The sequence below is a fragment of the Heterocephalus glaber genome, unplaced genomic scaffold, assembly GCF_053883595.1.
Source record: "Heterocephalus glaber isolate CG9 unplaced genomic scaffold, H.glaber_assembly_v1.0 deba00001509, whole genome shotgun sequence".
NCBI classification, from domain to species: domain Eukaryota; kingdom Metazoa; phylum Chordata; class Mammalia; order Rodentia; family Bathyergidae; genus Heterocephalus; species Heterocephalus glaber.
The window spans coordinates 24,573,344-24,585,704 of record NW_028258325.1 but is presented as its reverse complement, the minus strand read 5'-3'; the positions used below and the strand labels follow the sequence as shown (position 1 = coordinate 24,585,704).

The 12,361-nt window shown below is 33.0% G+C and overlaps 1 protein-coding gene across 7 annotated transcripts in view; it reads right to left on the bottom strand.

Annotated features, from left to right (window-relative positions):
• Pcdh7 (protocadherin 7) overlaps positions 1 to 12,361 on the bottom strand; it is a 404,881-nt gene that overhangs the window by 159,185 nt on the left and 233,335 nt on the right. The gene's annotated exons all lie outside the window — the stretch shown is intronic.

Below are 12,361 nucleotides of genomic sequence, written 5' to 3'. Positions count from 1 at the left end.
AATATAGACTGCATATATTTATGTATCTTTTTCAAAAAGTTTTCAAGGCCTGTGTACTAAATGCTAATGAAATATGAATATTAGAAAAAGAAAGGAACATGACAGTGCATATGGAAAATGTTAGGTTTCTCAGAAACTGAGAACTCTTTATATTAATTCAGACTACAGTGTTTACAATTGTTTATAACAAAGAGTATTTAGGTGATAATTCTATCTACTCATTCACCTATATGAAATATTACATTATTCAGAATCTAATTATTCTGTTTTTCACTATGTAAGGAAGTGCAGTGGGGTTGATACAACAGTGGGAATAAATATGCCAAAATAATGTCATTCGACAAAACGCATCCTTCATTTTTATCACATGCTATTATCATGCAGTTTCCATCTGCCTGCCATGATGGCTAATGTTTTAATATTCCTTTCTCATGTGTATAGTCATATGGCTAAATTGAGTGAAACAGAATTTTTATGAATGGATATTTTTATGTAACTCATGTCTGTGTGCTTTCCAGAGAATAGCATATTTTCAAGATGCAAATCTGGCCTTTAAAATAATTTATATTCCAAACTTAACTGACAGTGACTTAGTGAATGACTACCATTTATAGTAGAATGCACTTTCTAAAAATTAAATATTCCCTAATCCACCTAGCAGATTCCTTTTTTCCTGGCACACTCCTGAAATTCATTAATAAGTATTTCCTGTATCTCAATTAGTATTTGAATATGCACTGATATTTTACCTTGTTGTTTCATATTCCAATTAATCTTTAAAATAAAACATGTCCCTATGGAACTACTGTGCTTAAATAATGATTTAAATGTATTTGGATGTTTTATTTTTAATCCTATATAAGTATCTAGAAAAGAAAAAAAAAGATTTAAAATTATGTAACATAATTCAATTGTCATTAATGACAAATATCTCAGAGATATTATCACCAATTTCTACTGAATTTTACAGCTATTAAATGAGATGGTTGGATCTAATTTGATAGCTAAATTTGGAACCTTTTAAGGACTAGGTGGTTGGCCATACAGAAAAGATCAGAATAGGTAAACAGGAAAAGAATTTTCAAGTAAAAACTGGGATAAAATAGGTATGGATTATTACTTTTTCTAACATTCTCAAGTGATCCATCAGTTAAAGGTATGAAATTCAGAGAAGGTGAATAGACAAAATGATGGGTACTACATCCATTTATTAATGGAACATTTCTTATATTTGCATAAAGTTTTTGCTTTGCTATTGTTTGGGTTTCTGTTTGTTTCTTGCCATTTCTTTGTCACTCTAGGTGAGAAGAGACAAAGGTTTTCTAGTACTGTAGAAGGATAACATATATTAGCTTCCTCTATCATAAAATTCTAAAGAACTAAATGAAGAAAAATCCAGTTTCTCTAAACTACAGCCTGAGAGACTTGTACTTTTTATGTAATTAGCAAATATTACAATGTATTGGAATAGATTATTTTCAAGGTAAAGATATTGTCAAGCGGATTCTGATTGTTAGGATAATTATAAATTTTCCAATAAGAAAATTGAATTTTACAAAAATCGCCTTTGTCATTGTTCAACCATTTCTTCACAATGATATCAGAAGGTCACTAATTTTTTTCAGTAAAAAAAAAATATTCTCCATACATTTCTTACAGATTGTTTGTACATTTCCTATAACATCTATATAAAAGTGAACTGCTTGATCTTCTGTGGATATAGTTTTTTTGTTTGAATGCTTTAAGAAAGACCTTTATTGCTACATTATATCTTCATGAGAGACAAAAAAGAATAATTCTTTTCAAGATAACAAAGACTAATATTTAAAAAAATAACTAAAATGACCTCTTGGGAAGGTAAGACAGAAATCTGCATATTAATGTAATCAGTAGTTTCCATTTAGCACATGAAGAAAAATCAATTGCAAGCCCAAAGAAATTGTAACTTTCATTTATAAAACCCAATAGTAGAAGGAAATTTCAACATTTAAAGAATTCTATATGTGGATTGAATTTTGTTTTTATGAAAGAAGTAAAAATATCTTTCTCAACTGAACAAATATTTCAGGCAGAAATGATACTACTTTTGAAGGTAGTTCATAACAGGACTAGGTATTGGTTAAAAAATACATCATAAAATATTCCTAGGTTATGCTGTTATGTGAAATTATTGTTGTCTGATGTAGGCAGGCCAAGGAAATCATAATAAGTATATTTTGTTTTCATTATTGCTTTTCTTTTAAAATGAAATATAACCAAAATAAATAAAATTCTATGAAAGTGTGTAGAATATCTGAGATTACATAGCTCAAACCCTTCCTTCTATTGATGAGAACCCTGGAGCCCAAAAGGATGGTGGTTTACTCATGGCCATGTACCTTTCATGCAAACAAAAGGCAAATCATACGTTTACAAACTCCAACAATTGGGAGTTTTTCCTATTTCCAACATATGTTGAAAGTAAATCAACTAAGAATTGATAGATATCTATTCTATGATAGGTACTATAATACACAATTCATATACATATTTCTCATGTCACCCTAACATAGCTCAAGGGGTCAGAGATCTTGCTAATTTTTCAAATGGAAGTAGTTCATGTAACAGAGGCTAGAGAAACTGTTGGAGGTCACAAAGTTAGTAAATTGGCTGCATAGACATTGCTAAAATCCAAGGTATTCTCTTTCCCAAGCTACATTCTTTCCATTTTACCAGATGTTGCAATATCTGAAACGCAAATCTTGTTCTATAACCAGCTTTGTCTAGAATTACATATTGAAACAATGAAGGTGATTGTCTATAAAATTTCTTCAAAAGAAATACAAATATAAATACAATAAACAATTATCTGAGTTTGGGACTCAAAGGCACATTAAGTTTTGAAACAAGAGCATGTGTAAAACAACACACTCATTTCTTTTATTTTTTCTTTTTTTTAATGGTGTAATAATCTAGCCTTTTGCCCCAGGTGAGAAATGTAGCTCAATTTGGGGAGATATTTCCTTTTACATATGTTTATATTCATTCATCTGTAGCTACCCTTCTACCTCTCTAAAATTAGAGGGGGGTTTTGTTTCTGTTTTTTTGATACCAGTGGTCGAACTCAGGACCTTGCACTTGTGAGGCAGGCAGCAGTAGCATTAAGCTAAATTCCCAGCCCTTAAAATGAGAGTTTTATTTAATGTGCCATTGTCACATTCTATTTGGATTACCTTTTGTATTTAACTTGGAAATTATGTTGTTTTAGAAATAGCAAACTGCTTGCTTTCAGAGGTGATTTCAAGATTTCATTTTTCAACCCAAAATGAACTTTTGGAATTATGTACTGACAGGCAATTTACTCCTATACACAGTTCTACCCTTTAAATTTTGCTCTCACTGTATTCCTTCTCTGAGGCACCAATTATCCTATGTACTACATGATGACAGAATTGTGGACTTTTACAAGTTAGTTGAAAAGATCCAAGTTAGTGAGTCCAACTCCCTACCTGAATCTCAGAAGTGAAATGGACTGAAAAATAATTTACTGAGGAATGGTACATTCAAATTCACATCTACAAGTGTTAGTGCATTGCTCTTTCTATATATTCTCACAACAGCACTGTGAAACATCCACTCTCTTGAAAAAGATTCCCAAATATTTGGGAATTTCAAAGATGAGAGATGGATGCCAGGCTTTAACCTAGAAGGAAAAACTGAAGCCTTTTCAGTGTAGTCTCTAGTTAAGAAATGAGATTTTATACTAATAATTCCAGCAGTCTGATCCACTTCCTCAGCTCGTTTTTAGCTCCCCTAGAGAACAGTGATGTAATTGTTATTGTTTTTTATTTTACATATTTGTGTTAATTAACACAGTTGACCTTAGAGTATTTTTTTACTGCTTCCCTTAGTTCTCTAATTATGAACAATGAACATGGGTTTCTGGGATCAACCAATCTCAGTATTACATATACTAGTGAAAGATGAGGAAGTCTCAGTGTTGAAAATGTGAGAATTTGCTACAAAGAAATATGGAATGCTGTTTGTGAAATCTACACAAAGACTGTCCTCAACTCAGTTGTGTGGAGCCCTATGACAGTGGTATCAACAGACAAACAGAAATACACTGTTACAATGCTATTATTAGTATTTATAACAGCTCTACTGCTCTTGATAAATGAAACCACATTAATTAGTTTCAGAATCTTATTCTCACTTTGGCATATCCACTAGCACTTCTGAATATGCAATTAAAATATTTCAAAATGTCAGTTATGTTCTATTCTACAAGAAATGCATACCGATTATGGCTACTTGATTTGTACTAAGCCATATACACTTAGAAACAAACATATGATAACATTTTAAGGGTTAAGAAATCTCTCAAACACTGCATGCAATGAAGTTTGATAAAAAATAAAGCTATCAGTGATTATGCAAATGTGCAAATACACTATTTTTCTGACTGAAATATTTTGTTATACAGATTTTTTAAAGTTTCTGTCATGGTAATGTTTATTTTCATTTTACTGTGGAAAATATAAAATAAGTGAGGAATTTGAATTGCAAACAGTAAAAGCAGAAGCCATTTTTATTTTTTGGTAAAGTTATCTTTGTATTAAATAAAGAGCTTTGTTGATTTGAAAGCTAAATGCTGCCCCATTTATTGATTATATCAAATTAGCTGCTTATCTAAATTTTTGGACATAGATTTGTCCTAGGAATAATAGAAATAATTTGGTTCACAGTAAGTATAGTTAAAAATAAGAATTGCGATTTTTAAATTTTCCTAATAAAAAGAAAATTTAATTTTGGATTAGACAGGTGAAAAGGAGAGATAAAAAGAAATGTATACATGTAGAAACAGATGCATGTGTATGAAAGAACTTGGATAATAATTTTCCCCAAATTACTTGGCCAGTTTGTCTCTAACTTGATTTCTTGAATAGGAGATAGGTATAAAGCTAAGCTACAAAAGGAGTCCCCGCAGCTTTTTTTTTTATCTTAGAAAGGGACAAGCAATTTCTTGTTAAGAGTAGAGATGTGTTGTCAATTACTTCCTTATAAATGATGAATTAAATTTTGCAGAATATATCTGTCAGATCCCAACAGCAATTAATGTTTAATGTGTAAAACAAGGACGTGTTTTTCTTTAAATCTATAATCCCCTTTAAAATCAATAGTACAAAATTCCTAAATTTTTCTACAGTTCCCTCTCAGTGCCATGAGAAACAGATTCAAATTTTCCTCTTATCCTGAAAATGTGAAGGACAGTCGAAGAGATAACAGGAGGAAAGAGAGGATAATAGTTTACTGTTATCTAGGAGCAAGGTCAGTAAGTAGCTGGGATGAAAACAGAACTTCTGACATCTGTTGTTATGTTTTCTATCTAGATGTCCCCCCAAAGCCTCATACACTCACAGGTAGGCCTTGTGGGTGACTGGATCATGGGGATGTGATGTTCATCAGCAGATTAGTCCACTGATGAGTTCACAGCTAAATGTGATGTTGGGAGGAGAAGCCTGGTTGGAGGAGGTGGGACACTGGGGGTGTGGCCTAGAAGGGCCTACCTCCATCTTCCTGGACCCCTTCAAGAGCTCTGTCTCCTCTGTCATGTCCCTCTGCCCTGGCCATTCCTGGGAGCCAGCTGACTGTGGACAGAAACTTCTATTAACTGAATCAAAAGAAACCTTTTCACCTTTAAATTATGGGTGTCGGGTATTTTGTCTCATCCACGAGAAGGAAACTAAGATATTCTCCACGTCATTTTAAATATAATGTAAATAGTTATATGTATTGCCTGAAGATTAAGGATTATATTACTAATTAGTTGAAAAGAAGGAAATGTGAAATGAGATACCCAAAACAGAAGCCTGGGTGGAGATGAAGGTTTGTTCTGAAGAGGAAGCTACAACTTGATGGCATGCTTGTCTGGCATGATGATTCTATCTCCTGTGGAGAAGAAAACAGTGAGGACTCTTATGATGAAAACAAAAACAAAAAACAAACAGGGTTTAAGTGGCCTGGCCAGGAAAAGTAGGATGAGAAAAGGTAGAGAAACTGGGAAAGAAGGTACAGTTGAGAGAGCTTCCTAAAATGCTTATCAATACTCTGTAAAGAACTGGAGAAAGTCCTCTTAAACTCGTCCATTTATCTCACACTCCATTGTATCACTGCCCCTGCAATTCTCTTCTTTGCTAATTTATTAAATTTTAGTTGACACATAAAAGTTTTGCATTTTTTTCACGGACAGCATGTTTTTAAATACATACACATAATGAAACAAATCAGTCTAACAGATGAACACCTAGATTATTTTGCATATGTATTAATATTCTGTGGTAAGAACAGTTAAACTCTACTCTCAATGATTTTAAAAAATACAATATATTGTCATTAGACACAGCACCGTTAATATACAATAGATTAAATTTTATCTTTCTAAACCTGTGTCTCTCTTCTAAAAGAGTCCATTTACCAATGGAAATGGAACAGAGCTGGAGTCATGAAGGTGGAGAGTTTTCTAAGGCGTAAAATATATGAATCTTGACTGTCTCCATACTGGAGAAGGAGGGGTTGGCGGAGAATGAGGATAACATTTTTGAAAAGAGAAAAACTCAGTGACATAGAGCACAAAGCATTTTCATATCAGATTGACATTGGCATAGGACTTCACATAAAGTAGCAAGGTTAAGAAGAAGGGTGAACAATGAGCCCTTTATTATTTCTGGATGTTGTATTATCATACATAAACTGATAGGTTCTATTAATTTAAAAGAGGATCTTTGAAGATCGTGTTTTATTCAGAGATAGAATATGGGCTTTTATTGTCTAAAATTGATTTTATTTCTAATAAACCCTGGGCTGCAAGGCACTGGATAGTTCACTGTGAGAGAGTAATATTATGAACAATTGCGATATTTTCCATGCACCTCAATGCTTCTTGTGTTATCTGTCAAATTCATTTCCCTTGTAACTAAATCTGTCATAAATCTAGGCATCCAAATATGAAATATGTTTCCAAACAATAATCTACTGTCAATAAATTTAATAAAGCCTTCAAATAATACAACACTTTGGGGGGGCTTTAAAATGCCTTAAGAAATATTGATTTTTTGTGGTTGATGATGGCATTAACAATAATTTTTAAATAGGAACTGAGGTAAGGAGGGGTTCATTTGTCCTTAAAATTAAATACTTACACAGAATCACAGGTAAGTGCGCATTCTGATAGAAATTTATATTTATTACATACATAACCAAAATTAATTCCCTTTCAAAAATTTTAATAATTGCGCAAATATTTGAAATATGTTTTAGAAATTCAGAAATAAACAATTTGGACTCATATATTAGAAGGCCTTTTTTCTTACTCAGCAATAAGTGAATCATTTGTATCTGAGTATATCTTATTTACTTTTCTTTGCAAGACTTGCATTTTCTTCTCTTAGGAATACACTAGGGGAAAATATCCAATATAAACATTGGACTCCGGAATAATACTTAATGTTCTTGTTTGGCTGCATTTTGTATTTGAATCTATCTGACGCCTGGACTAAATTGTATTAACCATGGAAGGAAACTCATGCTTTTTCTCTCTGATAGCTAAAAATGTCTTTTACACAAAACAAAACCATCTGGATTAGTTATAACATTTTAGCTTCAATAATTTAGTGAGATTCAGATTATTATAATCTTGAATTATTCACCTTGAACTATTAGCCAAATATTTAGGAATATGTGTTTTATTAATAAAAAGCTCTAGTATAGTCATGTTGAACAGTTTTATGCCTGTTATTTTATGTGAGAACTTGTGAGATACAAGGCAGTTATTGATTACCTGCTATGTCATAAAAAAAAAGAGCACCTTCATCTTCTATATAAGAGAAAAAGAAATCAGAAGGTTTCTTACTCTTAAAAGCTATCAACTTTGTTGATCTAAAAAAGGGGGAGGAGCAAGGGTCCAGTTGTTGAGGGTTAAATCACCCTGGCAGCAACTCTCATTAATAGCAAAGTCCCAACACATTCTCAGGGCGGAAACCCTGATGCCATAAGCACTAGGTTGTGGATCAAAAACATGCTAGAAAGGAACAGATTAAGCAGTCTTTTTGGAGTAGATATTTACTACTAAAGAAACTGGTCCAACAAACACTGAAGAATACAATTCATTTGACATATGCTGTGGCCACTGGGACAGATACAAAATAGTAGAGATGTAGTCCCTGACTTTAAGGCCTTGCAATCTGATCAGCAATCAAAACACATCTAAGTGAAACAATAACTACAGTAGTAGGAAGCAAGAAGAAAATAACTGCTGGTACCCCAGATCATATGATAATTCTTGTCAGATTAGCACACAGTAGAATGATGTTTGAAAATGGAAGAGAATACATTTTCAGTTATCAAATTAGATTGCCAGAATCCAGCCACTTTTATTCTATTGTTCAGATAGTCATCGTTGTCATAATTTGTGATAGAGACCATCTCATTTTTTATTCTTTAATGTTTCTTAATATTGTTATTTTTAATATTTAATTTTTATTTCACTATCAGTCAAAGGTTCAGCATTAATGTTAGGTGGTGGCAAAATCTTCCTTAAAGGATCATTCATTCACCAATCTGATTACTTGCTCATTTGTTCTCACTCATGCAAACTATTATTAATTCAGGGTCCCAAATATTAGAAATAATTTCTATATGACTTTGTTTAAAGACAAAATTGTTTTTGTAAATATTAGAGATAATAATTAATTTCTCTTCATTCAAGACTATCTTTGCATTGTCATACTTTTAATTTCAACAAAACCGGAGTTTTTGTTATTGATCAAAGAGGGCAAACATTTCCCTCTGCAATTTCTGTCAAATAAAAACATTAAGGTGTGTCCTCATCCACCTATTCATTGGATCTGGCATGGTGTGACTTCTGGCTGCTCCCTACAGTCAAAATGATCGTGATCTTATTGATGTTTTGAATCAGTTCAGGACATCCTGGCAGCCACCAGGACAGCACAACTAAAGACACTGAAGAAAGAGGCTTTCCAGAACTGCTTTAGAAGGTGACAAGAACAAAGCGATAAGTATGCTTGAAGCAAGGGGGAGTATTCTGAAGGGGATTAATGACAATGTGTCTTTTAATGGAATAAATTTTTTTTATTACAATTCCAACATTCACTGTATTTTTCAACCATACCTGATATCTTGAAATTTTAAGAGTAATTTGTATTTAGTATATGAATCAGTTATTGATAAATTTTTGTTGTACACATTTCTAAATTAAAAGAATTCGAAACTTTCATAGCTCTCACATTGAAGAAGAAAGGACAGAATAAATAATGGTAATCCTAAAGAAATTCAGAATTATTTTCTGAAAACAATGTAGTTCTTTAAATGTGGACTTGGTCAAATTTCTTAATTATGCCACTATATTATAAACTTTGATGAAATACAAGTCATTTTTCCCTATGGATGAGAGGCAAAGGTGAAGGGAAAGGAGAAAAAGGGAAAGGGAAAATGGCAAATTTTATCTTGCCTCCAGAAGGAATGTTCTCACTGATTGGTGAGTCTGGTTCTGTCCTGACTTTAAACCATCTTGCAGAACACTCCAGACAGCAATCAAATCAGGTGAAGGGAAAGAATGAAATAGGGCAAAGGGCATTTAAGCATGACTTTTTATAAAAAATAAGAATTAAACAAAGTGAAAAGATTTAGGATCAATACAAAGTGGTACAGAGAAAAGAGCCTAGAGCTACCCATGTAGATTGGCTCCAACTTGTAGAAGTAAGACAGTGGACCTAAATATTACTAACATGTTTCTCATAGCTGTTGTACACAGAAGACTTTTAAAGAAAGGTATTATGTTATTGTCTGCTTATCTGTTAATATTTAATGTGATTTGAATCTTTAATATTTGATCATTATTACAATTATATTTTTCAATAGGAACAACTGTTTACAAATAAACAGCATAGATTTAAGTAATTTGCTGTTACTTATAAAATTGAACTTGGTAAATGTTTAGTTTAATAGTTACCCAGTTTGCAAATAAACTACTGATTAGTGTTAATGAAAACAAACAATTTTCACTTATTGATCTTGAAAAGCATGCAGTGCAGTTGTTTACATTTATTTAGATCACTGACTTTTGTTCTAAATCTTGGGAGGAATGGTATTAAAAATAAGCAATAAGACCTTGTATATGGCAACCAAATATAGTTCCCATACTATTGTATTTACTAGCTTTTTAAAAGGCATTTTATAGTTGATATAAAGCCTCCTGGAGTTACTACAAGTCAGGCTCTGATTTCAACAGATTCAGGTTTGGAGACTGAGACATTAAAGCCCACTGGTATTTTGATTTGCATTTTTTTTAACCAGAAAAATCCTAGTTGTGAAGTGATGGGCAGACACTTATGAATAGTCACATTATGAAAGCTGGAAGTTCTTTCAAAGTAAGACAAATGCTCACCTGAGGAGGTAGGGATTTACCAGGACTGAAAGTGATTGCAGGACATAATAGAAATACTGTAGGGGGCTAGAGTTAGAGAACACATACTGCCTGGGGAAACTGACTTTCCTGTCTGGTTTAATGCACTTGCACACAGGTGGGAATGGGAAGGGGCCAACCTAACATTCACAGACACTAGGCACCGACAAACTTTCAAATAACTGCACTTTCAGGACAAAGGGGATTGTGCCTTATGTTTGTAACATAAGAAATGAAACAATTTTAGGCTATTATAAGAGTATGGAATATGTTCACAAGCTAGTGAATGCAGAAAGGAATAGATAAATGATATAATTTAAGTAAAATTGTCAATACTAACATCTCTGTGTGTGAAACAGAAACAGTTTAACACATAAAATACACAGACACAGGTAATGTCTGTGGGGACTGCCTGCTGCCAATCATTTGAACATTCAGCTGTCTGCCTAAAATGAGCAAAAACTGAGAATGCCAGGGTTCTTATTACAAGAAAAGTATTCTTGTATGATAATGATTTTGCTGGTGTGAAGGAAGGTTCTGTAGTCTATCAGTGGTGAAAGAGAAAAAGGATTCTGATGACTACTCACTACTGCTCATTGTTAGAACTCTTCAGAGTGAGATGTCTTCTGAGAGCCATTATTATGCTTTTTATAAAGCAATCTATGGGTGCTTTGATATAATCAAAGTTCAATGAAACATAAACCTTCCTTGGCTTCTGGTAGGAGATGCACGAAAGAGAGAGAGAGAGAGAAAAAAAAAAGAAAGGAAAAGAAACAAACAAACTCAGGATAGATTCCCAAAGTACTTCTTTGTCTCTCCAAATTTCTAAACTCAAGCTCTAAAATCTCTGCCTTGGTTTGCTGTCCCATCGCTCCAAAGTCAGCCAGTCGCAGGTCAGAAGATGAAAACGTAAATAACTTCCTGCCCTGATGATTTTTCCAAGGACATGCAAACAACGTGCCTAATTTACACTGCAAAGTGTAAGAAAGTCTATGTGAGAAACAAAAGCAAATGAGTAAATGAATATTTTTTTTTTCTGTTCTGACAGTTACTCATTTCCTCCACCTAAACTTTCCTCTCCTTGAGCTTTATCTCCTTCAAAATAAGCTCCTTAAAGAATCATCGAAAGATTGATACTCTAGTTAAAGATTTTCCCAATGGTTATTTACATTAAATATGGCCAGACAATAGAAAAAAACTAGTTTTTCTTAGAGACAGTCTTTCCAAAGGAGGTTAGAAAATACCACCTTACATGCTTAATTTGTTTTGGGACTCATGGATATTTTCGTTAATTATCAGAAATTAGTTTGAAGGTAAGAATCTTTTTTTTAGCCAGCACACAACTGGTAGTGTCTAGTTAGTCAGGTCCATTATTTCTTATCATTATTAAGAAAAATGGAAGGATTGTGTGGTGAAAGAAAGTCTGTTTTCCCATTTGATTCATTAAGCATGAAACCTGTGGTGATGAAGCAAAGCGTGTCTGGATATGTTTTTGAAACGTTAAAAAAGTATTCATAGTTTTCAAACTTAATGGGAACCATTGTCTTTGTGGATAATTTCTGTTTTATTTTCTTCCCTAGGTCATGCAAAGAATTATATCTAATAATAAAAGAGACATTCAAAATTTTTAAAACAAAAAGAAAACTACAATAATCAGGTTTCTTTTATTGACTCCTGACTTTGTGACTGTCCTGCAAAACAGGAAAGCCTGAAGGAGTGCTTTTCCATCAGTGCAACTCTAGAGGACATTTGGGTGAAGTGACAGGAGCCTAGCACAAGTAGACTCTGCACCTTCTCCTCCCACAAACAATCCTGGCCATTACCACTTACTATTCTTGACTATACTTTCCTAAAAGAAGAAAAGTATATTCATATAAATGTACGGAGACCCATTTCCCA